Source organism: Phragmites australis, chromosome 5, assembly GCF_958298935.1.
Source record: "Phragmites australis chromosome 5, lpPhrAust1.1, whole genome shotgun sequence".
Lineage (NCBI taxonomy): Eukaryota > Viridiplantae > Streptophyta > Magnoliopsida > Poales > Poaceae > Phragmites > Phragmites australis.
In genome coordinates, this window is record NC_084925.1 from 28,130,680 (window position 1) to 28,158,601 (window position 27,922).

Here is a 27,922-nt window from a genome sequence, read left to right on the forward strand (position 1 = left end):
AAATATCACTCAAACCACCTAAAATAGGTTCTCCTCATGACATAGAGCATTTAGGTGCCAGCCTTGGCCAAAGGCATCGTCGGAATCATCGCCAGCAAGTTCGTCAAGTGCCACCGACCAAGCACATCGGTCCGATCACGCCTCATAATGATCTGACTGCCGTTCCAAGAGTCGAACCGCCCCTCGGGTCGGTCTAACCGTCGGGTATCAAACCGATGTACTTCAAAGGAGTCTGACCGCCCTTCCCCATAGTCCGACTGCCACTCCCAGCGGTCTAACCACCCATATTTGTGGTCTGACCGTGGTCAACTCAGACAGACCCATTTTAGTGCAGCTTACTTTTTGCTGAAACTTGTAAAATACATAATTAATTCTTTATAGCTCTAAAAATTTTGAAACCAATTTTTTTTCATAATAATGTCCTCTACCTATTAAAAATATCCACAACTATGAAATAATTATTTAATTTTTTAAGATAAATTAATTATATTAAAGCTTCATTATTTCACCTTTAATTCTTTACAAGCCCAAACCAATTTTGCTAGACTTCTTATAAAATGTGCTAACTAGGAAAAACATTTTCATGCATCATAAAGCATATTTTATGGCATTTCATCATGCTCATGGCGATGCATTTTCCTTTTGTAGTGATCGACGAACCGGAGAGTGATGGATTTTCTTAAGAAGGTTTTGTGATTGATCTTGATTTGAATGTAGAGTACTAAGGCAAACATCTATCATATTTCTCCCATAGTTTGGTGAATTATTGGTCAATATATTATATATTGCTATGTGTCGTATATGCATCATAGCTAGTCGATGTCGGGAATCGAGTAGAACTTATCTTGTTGCATTTATCCCTATCTTGTTTATTGTTGATCATAATCCTTGTAACCTGGGGATAACCATGATATTATCTAACTTAAAATTTATCTGAAATATTTAGCAATGCATAGATCACTGGTAGAAGTCGAGCAGTGGAACTTTCCATCGTTCGTGAACTATAGACTTAATTCTTACATGATGAGCTTTTCGTACTATCACAGATCTGTATATGGGACAAATGAGCCATGTATCATAAGTCGCTGCATTCATTTGACTCATGTGCCCGCATGTGAGCGAGAGGGCTTGTAGAGTCACCTGAGATTCCTCCGGGAGTAGATCTAGGTAGTCTCTGCATACTCGGGCATGAGAACAAATGTTCGGGGTGGGTAAGTGAATGGTTACCACGTGAATCATCGCTTACAACTGACGGGTTGTATGGAGGGTGATCTCGCGTCGTGTGGGTAAAGATATACCCCCTGCAGGGTGTAAAATCAATTCGAATTGCCACGTTCTTAGTCATGAGCACGCTTATGTCCATCCGCATCAGTCATGGAGTTCTGATGGTAGTCGTATGTGGTGTGTTGGGAGGTGGCTATTGAAGGTTTATGTCAGGGAGAGTATGTTTATATATCAATTATGGTTATGTTCTTATGTTCATGATAGGATAGCTTAAGTGTTAATTTAGGTAGGTGCTCACATGTTAAGTTGTAGGGTGAATTGTCTTTCACATAATTCAGTTTACATTATGGTATATTCCTTTCTAATTCATCCAAATACATTATCCTTTGAGTCAGGGATATATATACTCATATGTGTAAATCTTGCGAGTACTTTCGTACTCAACGTGCTTTGTTGATTGTTTTGTAGGTAAAGTTAGGTGCCGGCTACTTGTACCTCACAAGAGCGGTGTGGTGACGAGTAGTTACTATACTACTACTAACTCTGCTCGGTTGCCTTATGGGCAAATAGCTCCACCGGCCTTTGTTTTTCTTTAGATGTTTTTCCGCTACGATTGATGTATATGTGCATTAGATAATACTTATCTTTTGATTAATTTATCAACGTGTAATCTTTTGTGCTTTTGTATAATTGTGATATTGTGATATACATGTTGGTAGAGATATGTGTGGATAATAGCTCTCCTGGGAGTTATCAAAGCGCACATATATCGAGACTGCTGGGATTGGATTCGTGTTAATCATTAGTGGCTACGATCGTTGTGATGAGATGTGGGTTAACATGTGATACGTCAAGAGACGGATATGTGCTAGCTTTCTTATTAAATGATCACCTAATGATTAATTCGAATACAATATAGACGAATTCTCACACTATCATATGCTTTTCTTAGCTATTGAATAAGAGTATGCATATTTTCGTCAAGAGCATACTTTTTCGGTAATTCCAGTGTTGGTACAGTGTCACCGTGATGCATGTGTATTAGTTAGAGTAAGGCATCGTTTGGCAACAATTCTGGATCCAGATTCTCACTAGAAACCGGAGAAACCTTACTGAACGAACATTTTAGTTTCTGAGTCCCACAAGATATCAGGAGAACTTTTTCTATTTTTTTTACTAGTAGCAGACTAACCTAAAACGTGGTCTCTCACCTAAATCACCTCCCTCTCACTCACTCACACAACCAAACACTACGTAAAAAATAGACAAAGAAGACACAAAATTAGTGACGGGTCATATGACCCGTTCCTTATAATAATAGTGACGGGTTATAATTATTACTCGTCACTTATTACCCGTCATAAGTGATAGATCATCGTAAGCTAATCATAAGTGACAGGTCAAATTGTGACCCGTCACTCATTACCAGTCATAAGTGACGAATCATTCTTGACCAGTCATAAGTGACAAGAAAATTTGTAACCCGTCACTAATGATCAAGTTATTAATGACAGGTCAAGTTGTGACCCGTTACTAATGATCAGTTTTACGAAACAAAGTAAGTGAAGGAATTTTAATTAATCAATCATTAGATGTATTAGTCAATCAGTTTTCTATCACAACATACTTAATTTTTTTGCTTATATAGTAAATATGTACATAGCATGATACTATAATTTTTTATTTTATTTTTCTCACCTCAGCAGCACTAGAATAAGAATTATTGTATATTTCTATTTAAGTTTGATGTAAGGGGTAGCGGCTATGGACGCAAACGTGAGTTCCGAAAATGGTGCATAAACTTTAGGGCACGAGAACTCAATCTTTCAGACCGTTTTTGGTCTCGAAAAATTTACTGAACTCGATGAAGTGGGCGAACAAATATAACTTTTTCTGTAGATGTCCGTAGAGTAAAAAAAACATCAAAATCAGAGATTGTATGCAAAAGTTATACCCATTTTATCGAAAACGCTCTGGATCACATATTTAGTAACATAGTCATAGATGACGGGTCATAACTGTGATCCATCATCAAATCAGTCATAGGTGACGGGTTAGGTTAAAAAGATAAAATATCCGCTTTCTATCATAAAGACATGATAGCTGAGGTGGTAAGGGGTACAAGCACGAAGGGAGGTCGTGGGTTCGATTCCCACAGAATACAAAGACTGAAAGTAGTTTGAAAAATAACGTGGCTTATGGGGCATATGTGATGGGCCCGTGTGTTGTGTGGCTCGGGAGAAAAATATATATTTTTAAACATTTTTCATGTAAAAATATGAAAAAGTTATAAGTGACGGATCACTATTACGACATATCACTTATGTTCAATTTTAAGAGACGGATCACTGTTACGGTCCGTCACTTATGACTTTCATAAGTGACGAATCAATTACCTATGACTGAATTGGTGACGGGTCTTAACCTGTCATCAATGTCGACTCATCGGTGACGTGTTTGGGGTGACAAGTGCATGACCTGCTACTAATGATAGTTACCACTCGTCACTCATAACTTTTTTCACGTAGTGAAACTAGCTAAATAATTGCATAAAGTGATTCTAATTTAGAAAAAAAATATCCTCAGGGAAAAACTGAATCAGAAATGCTTCTCAGAGAATTCGGAACCTGCTAAACGTATCCTAATTTCAAAAAACTACATTGTCTTTGAACTATGTATATAAAAGCTATACATTTAATGAAATTTCTGTGTTCCAGGCAGAGTTAATTTTATGCTAATCATCCGGATGATACTACTGTGGCGACTCTTTAGCATGATCTGATGGTTTCTACCATGCGCATGACTAGTCATTGGATCAAGGCGGGAAAGGAATTTGAAGGGAGTTTGGAATATGTGCATGCATGTTTGTCAGCAGGGGGGCTGGCAGCTGCATCTCCATCAGACCATCACAGATGAACAACTCCACGTACGAGTTAATCGGCCCCAATCAAAACGAGAATAATTAGAGGACAGTAGGTCCCAATGGAGACCTCCTTCCAACAAACTGTCTGGAAACAGAGGGAATATAATGGTCTCCAAGAACAGTACTATCTCCTGTAGTATATCACGAGGCAGATCAGAGAGGGCTGTACACTTTCTCACTCATAACTCAATTGTCGGGTATAGCTGTATCATGATATATTCATGAAACTATTTTGTGTGTGAAAGTAAAGGAGAAAGTAACCAATATATATTCCAGAATTTCTCTCGCTATATGTTGATAGTTGCAGCTGTGGTCTCTCTCAACAGGCGTGTCATTTTAGATTATGAAAAATACTCTCTTTGGTCACAAATACTTTCCGTTTTGGATAAGTGCCAAGCTTTTAAACATTTGACTATTAATAATTTTTAAAATATTTAGTTTAGAAATATGAAAAATGATATGTGTAGATTTATTTTTTAAAATACTTTCATATATCACATTTATTGGATTTTATAGATATATTCTAATAGAAAATAGTAGTCAAAAGTTGATATCAGAGACTAAGTCATGTCCAAACTTCAAGTATTTTTGACTAAAGAGAGTATACCAGTAGGTGAATCAGACGCATTAATTATTCTATCATTTCAGCTCATGTATATTTTCTCTAGTACGCTACCATATTGTATGAGACGGAAAACCTATTTAAACTTTTAATTTTGTTCTCAAAAGGGCACACTGCTTAAGGGCACATTTGCATATATCAAACCCGTGCCAAAGGAGAATAATGAACTAAAGATACATGATCAGTTGAAAAGAAACAAAAAGCACTATGCAACCTTGCTTTAAGATCTAACCATTTGACCTAAGCAGAAGATTTCCAATTGACCCTTAGAAAGTGGAAACTGACAATATAATGGAATGGTGAAAACCCTTTTCGGTTTTGGCAGTAAATAAAAATGAAAATTCAAACAATAAATGTGTAGTATATATATTGTTGTTGAACCTTTAAAACTTTGAACATAAAACTCATGTGTTAAAATAAAGAAAAAGGAGAAGCTTGCTACAAAGTTGGACCTTTTTTGTTTTTTCTTTACCTACTAACTATCATTTGCAATTACTAACTTTTATTTATCTCAACGAATTTGATTTATATGTAGAGTAAATTGAGAGTTATACAATCATCTTTTTGGATGTCTCATGTTTATTTGGTGGCTAACGAAAAAGTTTCCATGGTTCTGGTGAATTATAGGTGTTGTGCATAATTTCATAAGATCATCATCCATTCAAGCCATGTACAGAAGATGAGAGCCCTCGCCAATTGAACGACAGGTACACCTTTGCATTTTACACACCGGAAGCACCCGAATAATTTACAGAGATGAGAAGCAGAAAAAAGTTTCATGATCAGCTAGCCTGCCATTGATGCTGAATGAAATTTGTGAGGGTTGAGACCTGGGAACAGACTGTGAATGTGTTCAGGCATGAAATCGTGCCTTGTGAGAATTCCGACTATGGGAGGCCTCTGCACTCAACAAGAAAGAGAAAGATCCATCATCAGCCTTGGAACATTTCACAAACTAAATAAGGGGAATACAGAAATGATTTAAGGCTGTAACTTTCAAGGCATAACCCAGTTGGTTGCGGTTAGTCTGAAATTATATTACAGTACTCAAAAACACATTACACACATAGGAAAACTAGTCTGTACTTCCTATATATATATTCAAAAGATAGAATATCTCATGTCAAAAGAATAGGATATATGGTGTAGTTGTTTGAGCCTAACATGTGATGAGGTAATAAGCACCTATAATACGAGTATACAACTTTTAACCGCATCCAAAACCAGAATCCATATCAAGTGCACAAATTACTAAATTAGTGAAACTAAGCACGTAAATGAACTAAGAATGATTAAGCATTTGAATCATTAATTAGAGTGTCTAATTTGTCACTATAAGTTTTCATGTATATGCATTCCATGTCTGACCAAGTGAGAGAGATCTTACGTCTGGGGTCTTTGGTACAACCTCTGAAACACCGACACGCCTCTTTACTGCCGCACTCGCACTACGTACCGTGTCTGATACGTACATGGTGCCGATACGGCGTCGATACGTATCGGAGGAGTATCGCATAATTACAGAATAAAAATAAATGTATTTTAGATACGACTTGGATTCGGTTGGGACACGTCATGTGACACGGCCCGACCCACGGTAGGCACTACATGACCCCCACGCTAGGTCATCGACGTCGCTTGCGCCTCCACCAGAGCGACGCGCACTAGGTCGATGCCGCCTCCACCAAAGCGATGCCACCTCACGCCGGCCGCTTGAGATGGACGTTGGCCTGCAGCAGATCGACACCGCCTTGCATCGGCTGCCTGAAATGGATGCTAGCCCGTAGCAGATCGATGCTGCCCCCCATGCCGGCCGCCTGGGATGGACACAGCTCGACGCTACCCCACGCCAGCCGCCTGAGATCGATGTCGCCTGTTGAGTTCTTCCTCCTCCTCAGCTACTTAATGTGTCGTTGTTCTTCCTTCTCCCTACCTTAGTTGCTGTTATTCTTCTCCGAACGGAGCTCGTCCCTACTGCATCTTGGGTAGAGGCGGTCCAGAATGGCCGGTCGATGGTGAGCTTCCTCGTCGACAGATCTTGGTGCGGACGGGGCGGCATCTCTAGTGAGCTGTGGATGAAGAAGAAGGGTGACGAGGCTGCGCTGAGGTGTGCCAAGAAGTGGAGCAGCTGTAGTTGAAAGGAATCGATAGGGTGCTCACTGGGCTTCACAGATTTGGTCGGCGGATGGGGTTCGACCCAGCTGCCGGCAGCGGAGAAAGACGAGCACGTGCAGGAGCTCAACCGGTAGGGAAGCAGCGATACTGGACAGAGGAGCCCAGTGGGTCCTAGAGGTGGATCTTGTCGCCCAGGTAGCAGCGATTCCTAGAGGTGGATCTGGTCGCCCAGGTAGCAGCGAGGGCGTGCTACTGCTTGCTTGCAGGCAGTTGAGAAGAGCAACTGGAGAGGGAGAGTGCACGGTAATTCATCCTCTTCAATTCAATTTTATACAACTGACCAGCTGCAGCCTGCAATTTAGCTAATTTCTTTTATCAATTGTCATTCATGAATCAAGTATTCAAGTGTATTTTGTTACATAAGCAAACGTGTTGATCTGATCAAGTGATGATGCTACTTTTTTGGCCAGGTGAATGCCATTGTCAACGCCAATTATTAAGTTATTCATTGAATGGATTGAAGTGATCACGCTACTTGCTGAAGCCTGAAGTTATTCACTGAAGTGATCATGCTACTTGCTAATATGTAGAATTGAAGAGGCAAGGATGGTCTTACAGTTATAGCTACAGGTACATTTTTCAGCTTTGCAACTTATATTTTACATATATATATATATATATATAATAATTATTAAAGTACATAGTCGCACCGTGGTATCGGTCATTTTAGGATAATGTCGTACCGCGGTGTCCGATACGTGTCATGTCCGATACGCATGTCGGTATCAGTGTAATCTAGGGCACAACCAAAAGGTGCCTCAACCCTAGTTCCCGGAAAAGGATCGCAGCTTTTGCCAGTGACATTGTCTCAAGCACCGTATAAGGTGAGGTGTTTGTAACTGGGTGGAGATCCACATACATGTCCATCTCCTCATCAGTGAAATCCAGGTCCTCAATTTTCAAACCTTTCCCTGACCCTGGCTTGGCAAAGTCAAATGCACCAATCTTCTCAGAACAAAGCTACCACTAGTTTTCATCTGCCCCTTCATGAAATTCTTGCTTTTTAGCAAAACCAATAGATGAGATTTAGTCACAAGCCCAACCAGTTCTGGGGCTTCCGTTAGACCATCTCCAACAATATTCCCTTCATTTCGTTCCCTTCCTGATTCTCTTCCCCGTTCTCATTCCCCTTATTTTCTCTCATCTCTAATAGCTTCCCTTCGAGGGGAATCATGAAGGGAAAGAAGAGAGAATCCTGTCCTGAAGGGAATGATCATGGGAATCCCTTCGTGACGGGAACCGTGAAGGGAAACTGTTGGAGCATTGAAGGGAACGAAAATCCCGTCGTGAAGGGATTCTGGCCCCTGAAGGGAAACTGTTGGGGATGGTCAATGGGTGGTTCATCAACCACCGGAAATCCATTATGGCCTGTTACCCGTAATGCATGAACAATGTTCCCCAACTTCTCAACACCTGAAAAGGTGATAAGTGGGCCAGACACAACATCACCAGCAACCAAGCGCCTTATGTATGGTTCAGCATGAGCCTCCATGAACAGCAAGCCTTTCATCACCACTATCTGATCATAAACCCCCTTGTTAAAGTTATCTGCTATTGTCTTGGATATGAGAAGAACCACTACCTGAAAAACGGATATAGGAGACATAGTTTAGTGACGGGTTATTACGCGACCCATCACTTATGTCACCTCGGGTCGCGCCTATTTATAGACCCGTCACTGATACCAGACAATAGGTGATGGGTCATAATATTACTCGTCACCAATAACATAAGTGACGGGTAATAACTAAACCCGTCACTTATGATTTGGTCATAGGTGACGGGTCCCCCTGCAACAGTAATAAGTGACGGGTCATCTTATGACCCGTCACTTATAACTTGGCAAAGGTGACGGGCTTACCTGAGCCAAGTGACGGGTTATAATGCAACTTGTCACTTATGACTCTTAATAGGTGACGGGTAACCTTATCACCCGGCACATATTACTCAACTCTATTTTAAGAGCTAGCTAGCCACTGTGCGGGCGAACAGTTACTGTACAGTGCCGCCCACATAGTGGCTGGTGATTTTCACTAGCTCCTCTAGGGATTCTCCAATATCTTGTTGATTTGAAGTTTGAATTGGTGCTAGGTCTTTGAAGGATCGCATCTCCCCTTTTCCTCCTCCTTTCCTCTCCTCCTCTAAACCCTAATTGGTAGATTTGTTGTGCTTTGAGTTGTAATCGACCGTTTTGCATGTTTATCCAAAATCTTAGTACAAGTGAGTTGTATTTATGTTAGATTTGATATTAGATTTGCCTGATCTACCGCGAGATGCCATAGATCTAGTGTATTTGTAGGGAATTTTTAATCGCGTACTTAACCATGAAATTAAGGTAATTGTTAATGAAGAATGAATGTTTTTACATTAATTGTAGATGACGGATAAAAGCTGGATGTACCTCGAGATCCAGACTTGTCCGGAGTACCTGAGTGAGGTGAAGCATTCCATGAGTGCTGCCTTGGCAGATATGAAAGATCGTGGTAAAACGGTAATGTATTGTCCATGTCGCAACTACAGGAATGAAAAGAAGTTCCCGAAACTAGACAATATCCATGCACACTTGGTCATGTGTGGATTTAAAGAGAATTATACATGTTGGAATAAACATGACGAAGAAGGCCTTAACGAGAGAGAGATGGATTGGGCCCTCCATACTGACAATGTGGATCAAGGACTTACACCCGGTGAAATGGATCATGATCTCAGGGATGATGACATATTAGGTTTGAATGATAATGATCTTGAGGATTTTGTGGAGAATGTGGACCATATGGTGTGGGATGTCGAGTGGCACGACGAGTATAACAATTGTGAGTTTGCTATTTTAGGAATTTGTGCGGGATTCCAAGACGCCCCTTTATCCCAACTGTAAGGAGAAGTACACGTGGATATTTAGGAACCTAAAGTTTCTACAGCTGAAGGCAACCCATGGTTGGACTAACAAGTGTTTCAAAGCATTGCTGGATCTACTAAGGGGTATGCTACCATAGGGGAACTTGGTGCCTGAGGGTGTCTATGACGCGAAGAAGATAATTTGTCCTTTAGGACTGGAAATAGAAAAAATATATGCATGTAAGCAGGATTGTATCTTGTTTTATGGAGAGTATGCAGAGCTGGATCAGTGCCCTGTATGTGGAACCCATCGATATAAGCGTAGAAATGACGGTGGTGATGGGGACGAAGGCAAGAAAAGTAAAGGTGGTCCTAGGAAGGTGGTGTGGTATTTTCCTGTAATTCCCCATCTGAAGCGTCTATTTGCCAACAGAAAGGAGGCTCAATTGGTGTGTTGGCATAAGGAGGGTCGTAAGAACGACACAATGATACGATACCCGACAGATTCCACTCAGTGGCGAATCGTTGATTCCACATTTGGTTGGTTCGCCGAAGAATTGAGAAATATTAGATTTGTTATGAGCACAAATGGCATGAATCCATTCAGTAACATGAGTACCTCACATAGCACCTGGCTTGTTGTATTGTCGATCTACAATCTTCCACACTGACTTTGTAATAAACGGAAATACATTATGTTGTCGATCTTGATATCAGAACCGAAACAACTTGGCAACGATATAGATGTGTACCTCAAGCCTTTAGTCGATGATCTTAAGAAACTCTGGTCGGAAGACGTCGAGGTTTGGGATCAGTACAAGCAAGAGTACTTTACCTTGCACGACATGTTGTTCATCATCATCAATGATCTGCCAGCACTTCGTAATTTGTCAGGTCAGAGCAAAAGAAAAGGTGAAGCTTGCCCCCATTGCTTAGATGACACATGTAGTTTGAGGTTGAACAACTCAAAGAAAACAATGTACAAGCGGCATCGACGTTTCCTTCTCAGAAAACACCCGTACCAAAACATGGACAAGCAGTTCGATGGCACAAGGGAGAAAGCATTACCTTCGAGGCATTTCAGCGGAGAAGATGTCTACAATCAGATTAAGAATATCAATGTTATCCTTGGCAAGTGAAATCAATCCTCTAAGGATGATGAACAGTTAGGAATGTGGAACAAGAAATCAATACTATTCGAGCTAGAGTATTGGAAAAAATTAGATGTTCGTCACTCTATCGACAACATGCATGTAAAGAAGAATATCTGTGAGAGTCTGATCGGTACATTGCTCCAAATGAAGGAAAAAGGAAAGGATCATGAGAACGCACGAGCTGACCTTGAAGAAATAGGCTTAAGGCCGGAGCTCTATGCACAAGATACAGACAAAGGAAAACACCTACCCCCAGCAGCTATCACTCTCTCCAGGAAGGAGAAAAAAGAATTATGCGAGTTCTTGCACAGTGTGAAAGTTCCCTCTGATTACTTGTCCAATATTGCAAGACTTGTCTCGGTGAAAGAGCTGAAAATAAATTTTGCCATGATGAAGTCCCATGATTGCCATGTGCTGATGACATCACTGCTTGCGGTAGCTATTAGGAACATCCTCCTAATAAAGGTTTGTGAGGCTATCCTGAGCCTATGCTTTTTCTTCAATGCAATTGAACAAAAGGTGCTCGATCCAGACTCGCTGGAGGAGCTAGAAAGAAGACACTTTGAGACTCTATGTATTCTTGAGGTGTATTTCCCATCATCCTTTTTTGATATCATGGTACATCTCACTGCTCACCTTGTGAAGGAGATACACTACCTTGGTCTCATGTTCCTACATCACATGTTTCCATACGAGAGATATATGGGCGTTCTCAAGTCATACGTAAGGAATCAAGCCTTTCCTGAGGGATGCATCGTGCAGGGTTATGGGACGGAGGAGGTATTGGAGTGGTCTATTAATTACATTGATCCAAATAACCCAATTGACGTGCCTAAGTCTCGCCATGAGGGGAGGCTCACAACTGTGGGAGTTCTGGGGAAGATGGCAATAACTCCTGATCCGAAGGATTACGACCAAGCTCATTTCCTCGTGCTGCAACAAATGAGCGAAGTGTACCCTTATGTTGATGAGCACAAACAGATGCTTCTTGAAGAGAATCCAGGGCAGACCGAAGCTTGGGTTGCGAGGCAACATATGCGAAGGTTCACGACTTAGTTCCGAGATCAAATCAGACAATCGAGTACTCCTACAAGTACTCTGATAAAAAAAATTGACATCGGGCCCTATATACACAATTATGACATATCAAGGGTACAATATAAACGGATACATATTTTACACGTTTGCCCAAGAAGAAGAGCACATACCAGAATAGTGGTGTCTGTATAGATGCTTATGACAACGACATGCAGAGAGGCGTATACTACGGTCAAATAGAGGAGATCTGGGAGCTGAACTACTTGGCATTCAAGGTAGCCCTGTTTCGGTGTCATTGGGTACATGGGGCAAAGGACGTCACTAATGACAAGTATGGGTTCACTAGCATTGATTCAAACATGTCAGATACAAGTCTGAACCCTTCGTACTCGCTAAAGATGTTCGCTAAGTCTTTTATGTGACTAACACAACAAAGAAGAAACGCCATATGGTTCTCACTGGGAAAAAGACGCATCATCGGAGTTTCAAACGTCATTGATGAGGAGGAGTTCAATCAATTCGATGAAATCCCCCCTTTTGCTACTGCAGTCATGCCACGTCTTTCACCGATCGCAGAAACTCCATACATCCGCCCTGACCATAATGAAGGGATCCATGTCAAGAAAGCACGAAAAATACGAATTTGAATTTTAGTGTCAAATTTGTAATATTAATGTCAAATTTGACTTTTAAGTTATTTGAATTGTTAATGTTAATGTCAAATTTGAATTTTAAGTTTCAAGTTATTTGAATTTGTAATATTAATGTAAAATTTGAATTTGTAATATTAGAAGCAAAATATGATGGGTCATACTCATAGGTGACAGGTGACGTTTATCACCCGTCACCTATGACTTATGCGCATGTTGCCGAGTCGAAGTAAAAGGTGCCTTTTACTTAAAATAAGTGACGGGTGATACTCATAGGTGACGGGTGACATTTATCAACCGTCACCTATGACTTATATGTATATATAACCTACCTCTTCCCCGCGTGTGCGCACTCTCATTTTGGCTAAGTGTTTTGGTTGCACGTGCTAGGGTTCGCCGCCGCCGTGACCATCGCCGCCGCCACCCCCACCTCCGATGCCCTCGACGCACTCTCTGCTGTCCCTGGTCTTCTCCTCCCTGTGCCTCCCTATTTCCGAGCTCTCCTCCATGCCAGCCTCCTCCTCCCCAGCCACCTCCTCCCCGGTCTCCGACTCCCCGATGCACCGACCTCCTCCTCCCCAACATCCTCCTCCCCGGCCACCTCCTCCCCAGTCTCCGACTCCCTGACGCGCCAGCCTCCTCCTCCCCGGCCACCTCCTCCTCCCCGACCACCTCCTCCCCGGTCTCCGAGCTCTCCTCCGCGCCGGCCTCCTCCTCCCCGGCCTCCTCCTCCCCGCTCAGTGAGTTTTCCTCTTCCTTCCTCTGGACAGTGAGTTGTTTTTGGAGTATAGCTCTGTGATGATGCTCTGGATAGTGAGTTGTTTTTGTAGTATTGCTCTGTGATGATGTAGTTGAATTGAAATTGAGCTCACTATCTAAGGACAATAGCATTTAGGCCTGAGTGGTTGCTCTGGACATGTGTGTTGGTGATACATTCTGAGTTGTTTTTGGAGTATTGCTATGTGATGATGTAGTTGAACTGAAATTAGGCTCAGAGGAGGCTTGTGATGATGCTACTGTCAGTTTTGTTTTTGATATATGCTATTGTCAGTTTTGTCTTGGCTAAGTATGTTCAGTTCCGGGTCCTCTGTTTGATCACAACAGCACTGTTAAGAGACTCTTTTGATTTTTCTCCAGGCTCTGTTTGCTAGTTAAGAACTTATGTAATAGCCCAATTGATGATGAGTTCAACCGAACAATTAGGGGGCAGGACATTTAATGTCTTGGGGCCAATTGTTATACATAGTCTGAGAGAAATTTTGTATATGTTTCATGCCTACTGTCAGATCTTTGAGCAATTTCATATATGTTTCATATGTTGTTTCCATGTCATGTGTAAATGTATGCTCCTGTCATTATTGTTTTTTATGGAATATGGATATATATGCACTTATTATCGTAGTTTTTACAACAATCCACTATATTACTCGATGATGAATTGAGAACAGAATATACTAAACTTGATTTCCGATATGAGCAGTATGGTTGCGAGCACTATATTACTCGATGATGAATTGCTAATATGAGATTGGGCATGTCATGCTAAGTACAATAGTTTCGGCTTGATTACTCTCTATGTTTTAGTTGGCTTTGGCAGCTCCTGGAGATGAACTGATGTTCACTTGTTGTGTGTCTATACACCTGGAAATCCTGTTGAGTTCATTCTCCCGTGGCTTCCATTCTTTTTGGTCCATGGTCTGTTGCTGCTGCTAGTCCTGAGTGTGGTCACTAATTTTGATTCCTGATATTGCAGTTGCTATAGCTTATAAGTTACTGTCTTTACTTATTTGCTCTCTGTTGGTGTCGGAGGATTAACTCCTGTCGCAGGGATCCCGAGAGACCCCTTTTTAGAGATTCGACCGGGGGGATGATCCTGAATAAGTTCGTCGGAGAAATGAATGAGAGTAAATGCAACAGCCGGTGGTGGGGGTGATGATCTAGTGCAAAGAGAAGTAAATGCACCAGAATGTAGACAGGTTCGGGCCGCACGTGGGCGTAATACCCTACTCCTGTATGGATGTAATAACTGTCCTGAGGAAGTCCCTCAAGGATGTGCTGGTTACAAGAATATTTGTCTAACTAAGAGCTTGAGGCTCTTAGTTCTTGGGCAGGGATTGTCCCTTGTGCGCTGTGTTCGTCTATGATTCCATTCTCGCTGCTTGGGTGCTTGCGGTCTCTTGTTCTCTTCTTGGATCGGGTTGGGTTTTTTCTTCTGTGTTGCCGGCTCTTTTAAGCACTCGCCAGCTGCGACATGCCCCGAACGGGAAGGAGGGGGGCACAAGTTCCAAGACACCATGACTGGGAAAGGCGTCATCATTCCTTCTGGGTGAAGTGATCGGGGGGTGGAAAACGTGGCGCACGCCCGGTCACCTGTCACCATAAACGCCCTGGCAACGGGCGCCGTAGAGAGGACTCACCGGGCAACCGCAGAGCAACCTGGCGTGCCCGCCCTGTCTTGTTCCTCTGCCACAGCAGGGCCGCAGACGGAACACCTTGATCCTGGCGATGTTATCCCGAGACACGCCGGATGATACGGGACGGGACCCGTGCAATTAATAGCCCCACGCCTCTCTGCCAAAACATGGCAGGAACTGACACTGTGGCGAGGGCAGTTGGGGATGTCAGGCCACGCATGCTCATTAAATGCGGCTTCGGATCTCTGACTAATTGATACCTCATCGGCGGGTGCCTCAGGGGTCTTTCTGGGTCATCGGGGCACCGAGTGCTTGGGGGTACTGTTCACCTCCCCGAGCACTCTCTCTCGAGAATGCATATCCTTGTCCTCGGGGTACCGGGTGCTCGGGGGTGCTGTTCACCTCCCCGAGCACTCTCTCCCGAGCACTCTTGCACGAACCTTTGGGGAACCGAGTGCTCGGGGGCTGCCACGTGCAACCCTGAGCACTCTCTCCTGAGCACTCTTGCCCGGCCCTTCGGGGAACTGCGTGCTCGGGGGCTGCCACGTGCAGCCCCGAGTACTCTCTCCCGAGCACTCTTACGCGGATCCTCGGGGAACCGAGCGCTCGGGAGCTGCCACACGCAGTCCCGAGCACTCTCTCCCGGAACTTAGCTCTTCTGATCGTCGGGGGGCTAGGGCACTCAAGGGTGACCGGGCACCTCCCCGAGCACTTTCTTCCCGGTACTTAGACTCCACGGATCGTCGGGGAACCGGGGTGCTTGGGGACCAGTGACTGTGGCCCTGAGCACCTTCTCCCGGGACTTGAACTTTCCTCACCCCGCAGGAGGGACCTCGCGGGATGGCGCCATGTGGCGGATGGCTGGCCTGGCCTCGGGACTCAGGGACCCCCGGTTCTTGATACACCGACAGTAGCCCCCGGGCCTATTGGCAGGCGACGGCACGGAGACTGCAGATGGGCCCTTCGTCGCGAACGAGGCCGGGGCTGTCGTGGACGCCACGTGGCAAGCTTTCAACAGGTGACCCTTTAGATTCGGGCCCTTGGTACGGCCCAACGGGGAGACGAATGGACGCGCGTCCACACAACTCCCGAAGGGCATGACAACAGGACGCGCGGCACGCGCGGCTGCTGCGCAGATCGAGGAAAATACGCCTGGCAACCGCTGACGCCGCACGACCGGTGGGAGATTCGCCTGGCGGTTGCGTCGACCGAGGAAACCGTCCAGCCGAGTGCGCTGTTGGCAGGAGACGTTTGAATTCTCTGAGATATAAGAGGGGGAGGGGATCGATCCGCCCCCCTCTTTACGCCATCTTGCGATCTTGCTCTTGTTTCCTTCGCGCTCCTGAGCCCTTAGAATCCCTTAGGCGATCAGAGCGCTTATCTTTCTTTCTCTCCACCACCCAGACAACCTCCCCCTCCGACGAGATGCCGAGAGCCGGGGGAAGCCACCACGACAGGACTCCGGATAGCGTGCTGCCAGAGTCTCGCTTGAAGAATGAGGAGGCGGCGGAGAAGGTCCGGAAGCTGTTGGTCCCCGAGGGCCAGCTGGGGGCCTCGGTGGTGACGCCAGCGAACTTCCCACCGACGACGACCATCCCCGGGCGGATCGTCTTGTTCACATCCTTCGTGGCGGCGGGACTGGTGCCGCCGTTCTCGACATTCTTCCTCCAAGTCCTCGACACCTATGGCGTGCAGCTGGTGCATCTGAGCCCCAACTCCGTTGTCGTGCTGGCGGTGTTCGCGCACCTATGCGAGATGTTCGTGGGAGTGGCGCCGTCGGTGACACTTCTTTGACATTTCTTCGTCCTGCGATCGGCCGGGAAGAAGAGAGGGTACTCCACGGCGTACGTCGCGGGATGCTGCAATCTTCAGCTACGAGACGGCATGGGGGAGCGGTACATCCCCCAGGTGCTGCGAAGCAAATGGGAGGAGTGGCGGCGGGACTGGTTCTTCGTCGACGTCGACCCCCACGACCGTCTCGCCCTGCCGGAGGTGGCGGCGGAGCCCCAGCAGTCGATGTGGGAGGCGCCGCCGCCGGAGGACGCGAGGTTGGAGCCGGTGTTCGAGCGCATCAGATTCCTGCACGACGCCGGGCTGACCTCGGTGATGGTGGTGGCGGACTTCCTGCACCGCCGCCTGGCGCCCCTACGGGAGCAGGCTCGGCCATGCTGTCTCTACACCGGGCCCGAAGACATCACCCGGACCCAAATCGGCGCAAGCTGGGACCTACGCTCGGCGGAGCTGAGGGGCATGATCCGAGTGGTGACCGGCGTGGAGGACACGAGCCGGGCAGAGCTCCCGTTGAGGTTGATGGCGCTCTGCGCCAACCCCGAACGCACGACGATCCAGGCGAAGCTCCCGGAGTTCGACGCCCAGGGGCTCGTCGATCGGCCGAGGAGCCGGAGCCCCAAGGCCCCCGAGCTCCCTGGGTTGGATGAGGCTGCCAGCGAGGGGGCTGCGAGCAGTCTGGTGTGGACCGGTGGCCCGGGCGCCGCGAGCGGCGAGCCGCAGGCCAGCGGTGGGGCCGCTGCGGGCAGCAGCCATCGCACCGAAGGAGTAGGCACTGCCGACAGCGGAACGGCGGCGGCGCCGGAGGACCGGGGGAAGCACCCCCGGCTCTACATTCCCGTGTCGGAGTCCCCACCGTCGCCATTGGCGGTGGCGGCATTCCCGGTCCTGGAGCCGCGCCTCGTAAGCATGGGGCCCGCCCCGGCGCCTAGAGACTGCGCAGCGGCCCCGCCGAGCCCCCGGCGGAAGAGGGTGAGGGAGGACTTCGGGTCGGCGCCATCGGGCCCAGAGTTCAGGATCCCGGCGACCAAGTGGCAGTACCGAGGGACCAGGACCACGTAAGTTTTGCCTTTCATTCCTTCTTGGGTGTGCTACGCCCGAACTAAACTTTGATTTTGATTTTTCATTCTTCTCCGGCAGGCCGCCTTCGGGCACCACCGAGGTTCGAGAAGCGCCAGCGCTGGCGCTTGCACCCGAGCAAGGCCAGCCGGTGGAGCCGGGGCAGGCAGACGCGGCGATGGAGGTGGGGACGGCGGAAGCGGCGGCCGTGTCAGGGCCAGCAGACGCGGCGGCAAAGGCGGGGACGGCGGACGCGACGGCCGTGACGGGGCCGGCGGATGCGGCGGCCGAGGCGGGGACGCAGCCGTCGCCCGAGCCCCCGGCGCCGGTCGAACCTACCCCAGGCGTGCCGAGCCCGGGGCGGATGATGGCATTGCAAGTTTTGGGGTCTCCGAATCCCCCAGAGGAGGCTCGCGGGGAACCCAGCGCCCGGTCAGCCTGCCGACCCCCTCCCGGTCGCAATCGAGATCGTCTGGGTGGTGGTTGAGCGGCTGGGAGCGGCGGTGGACGTGGAGGTGGCGCAGCTCGAGGCGGAGCGCGCCAGGCTGGACACGGAGAGGGCGCGGCTTACAACGGCCTGGCGCTCCTTCGAAGCTCTGCTCGTCGCAGCGCGCGCCGCCAACGAGGAAGAGCAAAGCACCATGGATGAGGCCAGCGCGGCGGACGCGCGGGAGCAAAAGCTCTTGGTGGATACCCGCGAGGAGATCATGCGGGAGCGGGAAATTTTGGAGAGCGCCCGTGTAGAAGTTGCGGGGGAACGAGAAGACGCCGCCCGCCTGACTGAGGTGTCGCTGCAGCAGGCTACCGAGGCCCTTGCCAGGGAGAGGCGGGCGCAGGAGCGGGAGGAGGCGGTCGCGAACCGCGAGTGGGCGGCGGAGGCCCTCGAAGCTGACCTGACCCTTCGGGAGAGCGAGGTCGACCGGGCTCACGCTGACTTCCAGCGTTGGGCATCGGAGCTCCATAATACCAAAGGGGATCTTCGACGCTGGGAGGAGGACGTCGCCATCCGGGAGTTCGACACCGAGATTTCGACGACGGACCTGGGTGCCCGGGAGGACTTGCTAACTCACCGGAAGGGTGAGGCTGCCGAGGCGGCGACGGCGGCCGCTGCCAGGGAGGAGCAGAACGCTAAGCACGAGGCGGAGCTGACCGCCCGCGAGCGGGATTTGTCCGAACTGGTGGCGCAGGCAAAGCAAGCCGCAGGCCCTGCACCCGACGCCGACTCTTCTGGCGCAGCTCGGGGCCAGGGTCTCGAGGAGCAGCTGCGGACCGCGAAGGAGAAACTCGAGACCGCCTTTGCCGCGTGGGCTAACCCGCAGCAGATGTTGGAGGACACACTCCGGCGGATGCGGTGGTCCGTGGCGAGGGCCGGCCTTGGGCGACTCGTCGTGGACAAGAAAGGCGACGCCCCCGGACGATTCGTCCTGGGACTCCAGCAAGTCTGCGAGTGCCTCGAGACGCTGCCCTGGGCCGTCCAGGAGCTTGCCGCCCGGGAAGGACGCGGCTTGGCCCAAGCGGTGGCCGAGCACGTCCTGGCCTGCTACCGGAGCAGAGACTCAAACTTCCCGCTGGAGCCAGCTCGGGAAGGAGTAGTCAAAGCTGAGGGAGAGGCCGCCTGGGAAGCGGTTCGGAGCACTGCCGCTGAGGTGGCGGCCGGCTTCACGCGGGAAGCGCCGCCGCCGCCAGCCCCCAGGGGTGGCCGTGACGACTCCGACGCCGACTCCGATGCCGACTCCGATTAGGCTTTTTGTAGCTTCTTCTTCTTTCATTTGTCTTTGACTTGATGTAAATACGGGAGTGATCCCTTAGAAACGCTTGTATTCCCCTTGTAAATATAATGGAAGCTTTTCTTTGGGCTCGCAACTCCGATATTCTCGAGTACTTAGTGCTTCTTCTTATGTTTTGCCTTGATGCCCCGGGGAGTACTTAGTCGGTCCGACCCCGACCTTTCCGTCCCCGAGAACGAAGTCGTCTCGACCGTCCTTCTCGGCGCGTTTAGCCCCCGAGCCCTCGCGAGTCCACATCGACTAAGTCAAGAGACAAAGACACGAACTTCCTTGCTCGGGAGATAGATCGATCCAGCACGGAACACGCCGTGACCGGTGAACACTTTTCCATCTTGCGACCACTCAGTCAGCAGACCAGAGACACGTGCGGGCGGGAATGCGACCAAGAGTCCCCATGGTTCGGTGGTGCCCGGGCTTAAAATGGACCGGACCGAGCACCGACAGCCCGCCCCTGAGGCCTAGGCTCCGGACTACTCGAGCGGCTCGAGCGATAGGATTACCCAAGGCACCCAGGGACTCGGTAGTGCTTAGGGCCCTAAAAGCGGACCGAACACCACGACCACCATGAAAGACTTCGATCGGAAATTACCGCACGTACGGTACACCTTTCTACGGATCGTTTTGTCGTTCTAGGGAAAAGTGGGCACACGGTAGGGTTTTGTGCGCAAGGAGACCATCTCACCGGGCAAATTAGAATACAAGGGCCCCCGAGGATGACTCGGGAACAAAATATTATTGAATGTAAATTCGTCTGAATTTAACCACTCACCGGACAGCTGTCGGCCTTTCGGCCAACCGATCCAGGAGGGGCGTGCGCTCCGAGCTCGGGGTGCCCGGGGACTTAGTTCCCTCAGCCGGGGCGCCCGAGTATCAAGGGGCGCGCGAGGAGCCCGGGGTTGGGTGATCTTGACCACTCATGCTTAAGCGGTAGGACCACCCGAGGACCCTTGGGGCCGAGCAGCGACCTAGGCATCGAGGCCCTCGCGGTCGAGCTGCCTTTACTTTAATTGTCGATCTGTGACTTAAGAGAGAATGGAAAAAATCCTTGTTTGGTGTGCTCTGTTAGTGCGGTACTTGTTATAGACTGCTCTCATTTTCGACCCGAGACCTCTCGAATACCCGGACCGGCGGACAAGAGCAGGCAGAGGCATGACCCAGAGGTCCTATGGTTCGGTGGCGCCCGGGTATGACAGACCAGACCGAGCATCGACAGCCCGCCCCTGGGGCCTGGGCTCCGGATTACTCGAGCGGCTCGAGCGATAGGATTACCCAGAGCACCCAGGGACTCGGTAGTGCCCGGAGATCCGCCTCTCTCCCAGTGGCCGCCACGACAATTGGCGCCTCCGCCGTTCCTGTGACCGCCTCCGTCGGCGCAGCCGGTGGGCTCGGACCTGGTCTTGGCGCCCGCGCTTTCTCCGTCGCAGTAGCGCCTGCGGCCGGCCTACGGGAGATAGATGAAAAATGTCAAAGCTTAGTTCGGGCCAGAAATGCCCAGGAAAAAGCAAGAAAGAAGACTCGCCGATACTGCCACTTGGCCGCTGGGAGCCTGATGTCCGGGTCCGGCGCCGTCGGTCCAGACTCCTCCCGCCGCCTCTTCCGCTGGGGGCTCGGCGAGGCCGCTGCGTGGTCCTCGGGTGCCGCTGCGCGGGTCTCAGGTTCCGCCGCACGGGTCGCGGGCGCCGGCGCAGGCCTCATCCGCACCAGCCGCGGCTCCAACACCGGGAATACCGCCGCTGCCGTCGGCGACGGCGGAGAGTCTGGCACTAGATACAGGGCCCGGGGACGCTTTCCCCGGTCTCCCGGCGCCAGCTCCACGGCAATTTCGGAGGCGCCCTCCTCTCTGGCACGGCGGCTGCTGCATGCGGCGGCCTTGTCGCCAGCCCGCGCCGAGCTGATTGTCGCCTCCTCGCCGAGCAGCTCCTCCAATCCGGGGAGTTCGGAGGCTTCGGGACTCTGGCTCCTCGGCTGGTCCACGGGCCCCTGGGCGTCGAACTCCGGCAGCCTCGCCATGATGGCCACCCGGTCGGGGTTGGCGCAGAGTGCCATCTCCGGCCACGGGAGTTCCGCCCGGCCCATGTCCTCCGTTACGGTGATCACCCTTGTCATCCCCCGCAGTTCCGCCGACCCCAGATCCCAGCTCGCGCCGATCTGGGTCCTGGTGATGTCCTCCGGCCTGGTGTAGAACCAGCTTGGCCGGGCCCGCTCTCGCAGAGGCACCAGCCGACGGCGCAGGAAGTCCACAACCACCATGACGGAGGTCAGCCCGGCCTCGCGCAGTTCCAGGATGCGCTCCAACACCGGCTTCAGCCTCGCGTCTTCTGGCGGCGGTGCCTCCCACGTCGATCGCCGAGGTTCCGCCGCCACCTCTGGCAGTTCGAGGCGCTCGTGGGGGTCGACGTCGACGAAGAACCAGTCCCGTCGCCACTCCTCCCACTTGCTGCGCAGCACCTGGGGAATGTAATGATCCCCCAGGCCGTCCCGGAGCTGAAGGTTGCAGCACCCCGCGACGTCCACCGTGGAGTGCCCCCTCTTCTTCCCCACCGGCCGAAGGACGAAGAAATGGCGAAGCAGCGTCGCTGACGGCGCCACCCCCATGAACATTTCGCAGAGATGCGCGAAGACCGCCAACACCACCACGGAGTTGGGGCTTAGGTGCACCAGTTGAATGTCGTACGTCTCCAGCACTTGCAGGAAGAAGGTGGAGAACGGCGGCACCAACCCCGTCACCACAAAAGAGGTGAAGAGGACGATCCGCCCTGGGACGGTCGTCGCCGGCTTCAGGCTCGCCGGCGTCACCACTACAGCACCTGCTTGCCCCTCCGGCACCAGCTGTTTCCTGATCTTGTCCGCCGCTTCCTCGTTCCTCAGACGAGACTCCGGCAAGATGATGTCCGAAGCCTTGTCCCGACGTCCTCCTCCAACCCTCGTCATCTCGACAAGAATGAAAGGTGTTTTGGCGGTGGGAAGAGAGAGAGAAGGAAGAGTGCTCCGGTCGCATGAGAATTTTCTAAGGGCTTCGGAGCACAAAGAAGGCAAGAGCGCAAGAGCAAGAAAGCGTAAAGAGGGGGACGGATCGATCCTATCCCCCTTTTATATCTCGGAAGTTCAAAAACTGCCGCCCAAACGGTTCGCTCGGCGAAGCGTCGCCTCATCGGCGCAACCGCCAGGCGAATCTCCCGCCGATCGCGCAATGTCAGCGGCTGCCAGGCGTATTTTCCTCGATCCGCACGGCGACCGCGCGTGCCGTCCGTACGGTCATCATACCCTTCGGAAGTTGTGTGGACACGCGTCCATTCATTTTCCCGTTGGGGCGTACTTGAGGTCTGGGTCTGTAAAGACCACCTCTCGAAAGCCTGCCACATGGCGTCTGCGCCAGCCTCGGCCTCGGCCGCGACGAAGGACCCATCCGCCATCTCCGTCCCGTCACCTACCAATGGGCCCGGGGGCTACTGTCGGTGTATCAGGAACCAGGGGTCCCTGAGTCCCGAGATCGGGCCGGCCATCCGTCACGCGAGACCATCCCGCGAGGTCCACCCTGCAAGATAAGAAGAAGCTAAGTCCTGGAAGAAGGTGCTCGGGGCCGCCGCCTCTGGTTCCCGAGCACCCCAGTTCCCCGATGACCCGCAGAGTCCAAGTACCGGGAAGGAAGTACTCGGAAGGGTCCTCGCCTACCCCCGAGTACTGTAATCCCCCGATGATACAAACAGCCAAGTGCTCGGGAGAGAGTACTCGGGGCTGCACGTGGCAGCCCCCGACGACTCGGTTCCCCGAAGGTTTTCGCCCAAGTGCTCGGGAGAGAGTGCTCGGGGCTGCACGTGGCAGCCCCCGAGGACTCGGTTCCCCGAAGGTCTCACCGAAGTGCTCGGGAGAGAGTGCTCGGGGCTGCACGTGGCAGCCCCCGAGGACTCGGTTCCCCGAAGGTTCGCGCAAGATCGTCCGACGACCCGAAGGGTCCCATCGTCGGGGTGTTAGCCAGTCAAAGGCCCAATGCCGCATTTAATAGGCACGCGCGGCCTGACATCCTGACATCCTGACATTCTCAGCTGCCCACGCCCTAGTGTCAGACCCTGCCATGCTCTGGTAGGGGGGCGTGGGACCATTAAATGCACGGGTCCCGTCCCGTTTCACCCGGGTACCTCGGGATAACATTGCCAAAATCGAAGCGCTCTGCCTGCCACCTTGCCCCGGCAGAAGAACAAGACAGGGTGGGCGCACCGGGCACCTCTGTGGCTGCCCGGTGGGCCCTCTTAATAGCGCTGGAGGACATCTACAGTGATGGATGGTCGGATGCACGCCGCATTTTTCCACCGTCTCTGTCACTTCGCCAAGACGGAATGATGACGCCTTTCTCCGTGGCGTCTTGGCACTCGCGCCCCCTCTTTCCCATTCAGGATAAGTCGAGGTCGGCGCGCCTATAAAAGGAAAGGATGGAGAACACATAAAAACAGACCCCGAAGCTCTCGATAGACAATCCGGAGGCTCTCTGAAGACAGAACGAAAACACCGCGAAGAAAACCCCCGACAACCCTCAAGAAGCACCCGAAGCTCAGATCAAAAGACGAAGAACATCACAAACAAGCTCGAGCCAAGCTAGAACACGAGAGTCTCAAGCTCTCTGTAGACAGCTCACCCCTGTAACCAGATACATCCTTGAAGAATTCCCTTCAAGGAAAGGTATAGCACTCACACAGGAGTAGGGTGTTACGCCTCCGTGCGGCCCGAACCTGTCTAAACCCCAGTGCACCCATCTTTCTTGCACTAGGACGATCATCTCCCACCACCAGCCACTGCATTTATTTCCGCTCCCATCTATTTCCCAGACAAGCTCGTTCAGGATCATCCCCCCGGCCGAATCTTTAAAAAGGGATCTCTCGGGATCCCTGCGACAGGAGTTCATCCTCCGACACGCACAATCGAGCATCTCACCAGACAGATTAAACATATGGAATCCAGAAAAACAAAAATGACACACGATTGTACATTAACATTCATACTGAATTGATAACTTTTTACAAGGTTGGGTGACTTACCCAGCTAGTGGTAGCCCCCGGTCAACTTGGGTGGGGGGGGGGGAGCCCCCGGCCTGGTTGACCTGAGCCGCGAGCATGGCCATCTACGGGTAGAACTTGCGCAGGTGCTCGATGTTCCACGGGTTGGGGAGCGGTTGCCCGTCTTTTGCAGCCAGCCTGAAAGAACCTTCTCGCGGGACCCCGATCACGGTGAAGGGACCCTCCCACATAGGGGACAGCTTATTCTTTCCTTCGCGTGACTGGACGCGTCGGAGAACTAGGTCCCCCACCTCGAGAGACCGGGCCCAGACACGGCGCTGATGGTAGCACCGCAGATTTTGCTGGTAACGAGCCGCCCGGACGGCGGCACGCCACTGGCGCTCCTCCAAGTAGTCGACGTCGTTGCGCCTCTGCTGCTCCTGTTCGCCTTCAGAATAGGCATGCACCCGAGGGGAGCCTAGGGTGAGCTCGGAGGGGAGAACCGCCTCAGCGCCGTACACGAGGAAGAATGGAGTCTCCCCGGTGGCGCGGCTTGGCGTGGTCCGGTTAGCCCATAGCACGGCGGACAGCTCGTCCACCCATCCCTTCCCGTGCTTTGCGAGCACGTCATAGGTCCGGGTTTTGAGGCCCTTCAGTATCTCCACGTTGGCGCGCTCAACTTGCCCGTTACTCCAAGGATGAGCGACGGAGGCGAAGAACTGGGTGCCATTGTCGGTGATGATCCGGTTTGGGACACCAAAGCGACTGGTGATGCCGCGGATAAACTGGAGCGCCATGTTCTTGGTCACCTTGATGACTGGGACCGCCTCCGGCCACTTGGTGAACTTGTCGATGGCGACGTAGAGGTACTCATAGCCCCCGATTGCTCGGGGGAATAGACCCAGAATGTCCAGCCCCCAGACCGCGAAAGGCCATGACAGGGGGATGGTGTGAAGAGCCTGAGCTGGCTGGTGAATCTGCTTTGCATGGAATTGGCACGCCCTGCAGCGTCGAACCAGCTCGGAAGCATCCTGGAGGGCTGTAGGCCAGTAGAAACCTTGCCGGAAGGCCTTTCCGACCAGCGTGCAGAACGATGAATGGCCACCGCACTCGCCCTCGTGGATCTCAGCGAGGAGCTCACCGCCTTCTGCCCGGGAGATGCATTTCAGGAGTATACCGCCTGCGCTACGCCGGTAGAGATCCCCATCTACTATGGCATAGCGTTTGGACTGCCGAGCAACTCTTTCGGCAGACGCCTCATCCCCGGGAAGGAACTTTTTCTTCAAGTACCCTCGGATGTCGTCCATCCACGAGGCATCTTGAGAACATTCAGCAAGTGCAGCGCACTCGCCGGACGGTGGCACCCTGATGGGGCTTCCCATTGAGGGCACCGCCGGGGTCCCCTGAATTGAGTTCGAGGTTTCCCCTTCGTCCTGTTCGGCAGGCAGGACGGAAGGCCGTGTGAGTCTTTCTTCAAAGACTCCGGCAGGGACACACGCACGGGAGGAGGCCAGGCGGGAGAGCTCGTCGGCCAGAGTGTTGTCGCGGCAAGGGATGTACCGCAACTCCAGGCCATCGAAGCGCCTCTCCAGCTTCCTAACTGCTGCCACGTACACCGCCATTTGAGGATCCGTGCACTGGTACTCTTTGGATACCTGGATGATCACCAGCTGGGAGTCTCCCTTGACTAGGAGGCGACGAATCCCGAGGCCCACCGCAGCTCGGAGGCCAGCGACGAGACCTTCATATTCCGCCATGTTGTTGGATGCGCGGAACTACAGCTGCACGACGTACCAGAGTTCTTCACCCGTCGGGAAGGTGAGAACCACTCCGGCCCCCGCGCCTTTCAGCGAGAGGGAACCGTCGAAGTGCATGATCCAGTACCCGGGCGCATTGTGCCCGGGATATGCAGAAGTTTCTTCTGGGACGACCTCGGGGACGGGTGTCCATTCTGCCACGAAGTCAAAGAGCGCCTGGCTTTTGATCGCCTGGCGACTGACAAAGTGTAGGTCGAATCCCGCCAGCTCCACCGCCCATTTGACGACACACCCGGTGCCTTCTCGGTTCCGGAGGATGGGTCCTAGTGGATACGTGGTAACCACCGAGACCTTGTGCACTTGAAAGTAGTGACGCAGCTTCCGGGAAGCGATGAGCACGGCGTAGAGCAGCTTTTGAGCCTGGGGGTACCTTGTTTTGGCCTCTCGGAGGACTTCACTGATGAAGTACACCGGTCGTTGTACCCGGCGAGCCCGGACGGCGCCGTCACCCGAGGGGCTGTCACAGCCCCCAGGCTCGGCGGCGTGGTCGGGGCTGACCGGGTGCTCGGGCTCTACTCCCTGGTTGGGAGGAGCCGAGTGCAGATGGTGGGGGACACTACCAAAGGTAGTCGCCCCACGCCTGCAGTACTGGAGGGGTGGTCGGCTATACTGAACGTGATCGGAGCGTCCGACCATCTCAGGAGCCTCGTGGCCTCTTCGCTCGGGGTTGCCGAACACACCTCGCGCCGCATGGTCTTGATGCCACGCCGCGAGGAAGGCGTGTAGGCACCTCTGTCGATGAAGGCAACGGTATGCTCGGGTTCCTGGAAACCGAGCTCGGCGTTGCCGGGGAAGGCCTCAGCGTCGCCTCCCCCGCTGGCACTGCTCGACGAGGCCTTTGACCGTACGACACTCCGTGAGATCGTGCCATCTGGTCTGATGGATGGGGCACCATTTGCCTGGCTCGGGCCCCGCGGGAGCGGGGGCCCTTGCTGGAGCAGGAGCCCGGGCGGGTGCCGGGGCTCTTGCGGGAGCTGGTGCCCTTGCAGTTGCCGGGGCCCTCGCGGGAGCCGAAGCCCGAGGAGGGGCCCTGGCCGGGGCCCTCGCGGGCGCGGGCCGTCTGTCAGCGGCCGCCCGGCGTTCTTGCCGGCGGTCGGTCCGGCTCAGAGCGGGAAGAACTTGGCTGGTCGGCGGCGGGGCGCGGAGCATGCCACGCCCGGGCCTCCGCCGCCTTGGCGCACTTGTCGGCCAGTGCGAAGAGTTCCGCAATGGTCTCGATTTCGTGCATACCTAGCTTTTCGAGCATCCGCTCGTCGCGGACGACCTGCCGGAAGGCGACGATGACAGCGTGGGGGGCTATCCGTGGAATGGTGTTGCGGACCTGGCTGAAACGCTGAATGAAGCACCGCAGCATCTCCCCCTCTTGCTGCTTGACGGCATGGAGGTCGCACTCCAAGCCGGAGCGCGTGAATGTGCCCTGAAAATTAGCCACAAATTGGTGGCAGAGG

The 27,922-nt window shown here is 51.7% G+C and overlaps 1 pseudogene; it reads right to left on the minus strand.

Annotated features, from left to right (window-relative positions):
- Positions 1-5,555: 5,555 nt before the first annotated feature.
- The window catches only part of LOC133917911 (chloride channel protein CLC-c-like), a 31,848-nt pseudogene continuing 9,481 nt past the window's right edge, over positions 5,556-27,922 (minus strand).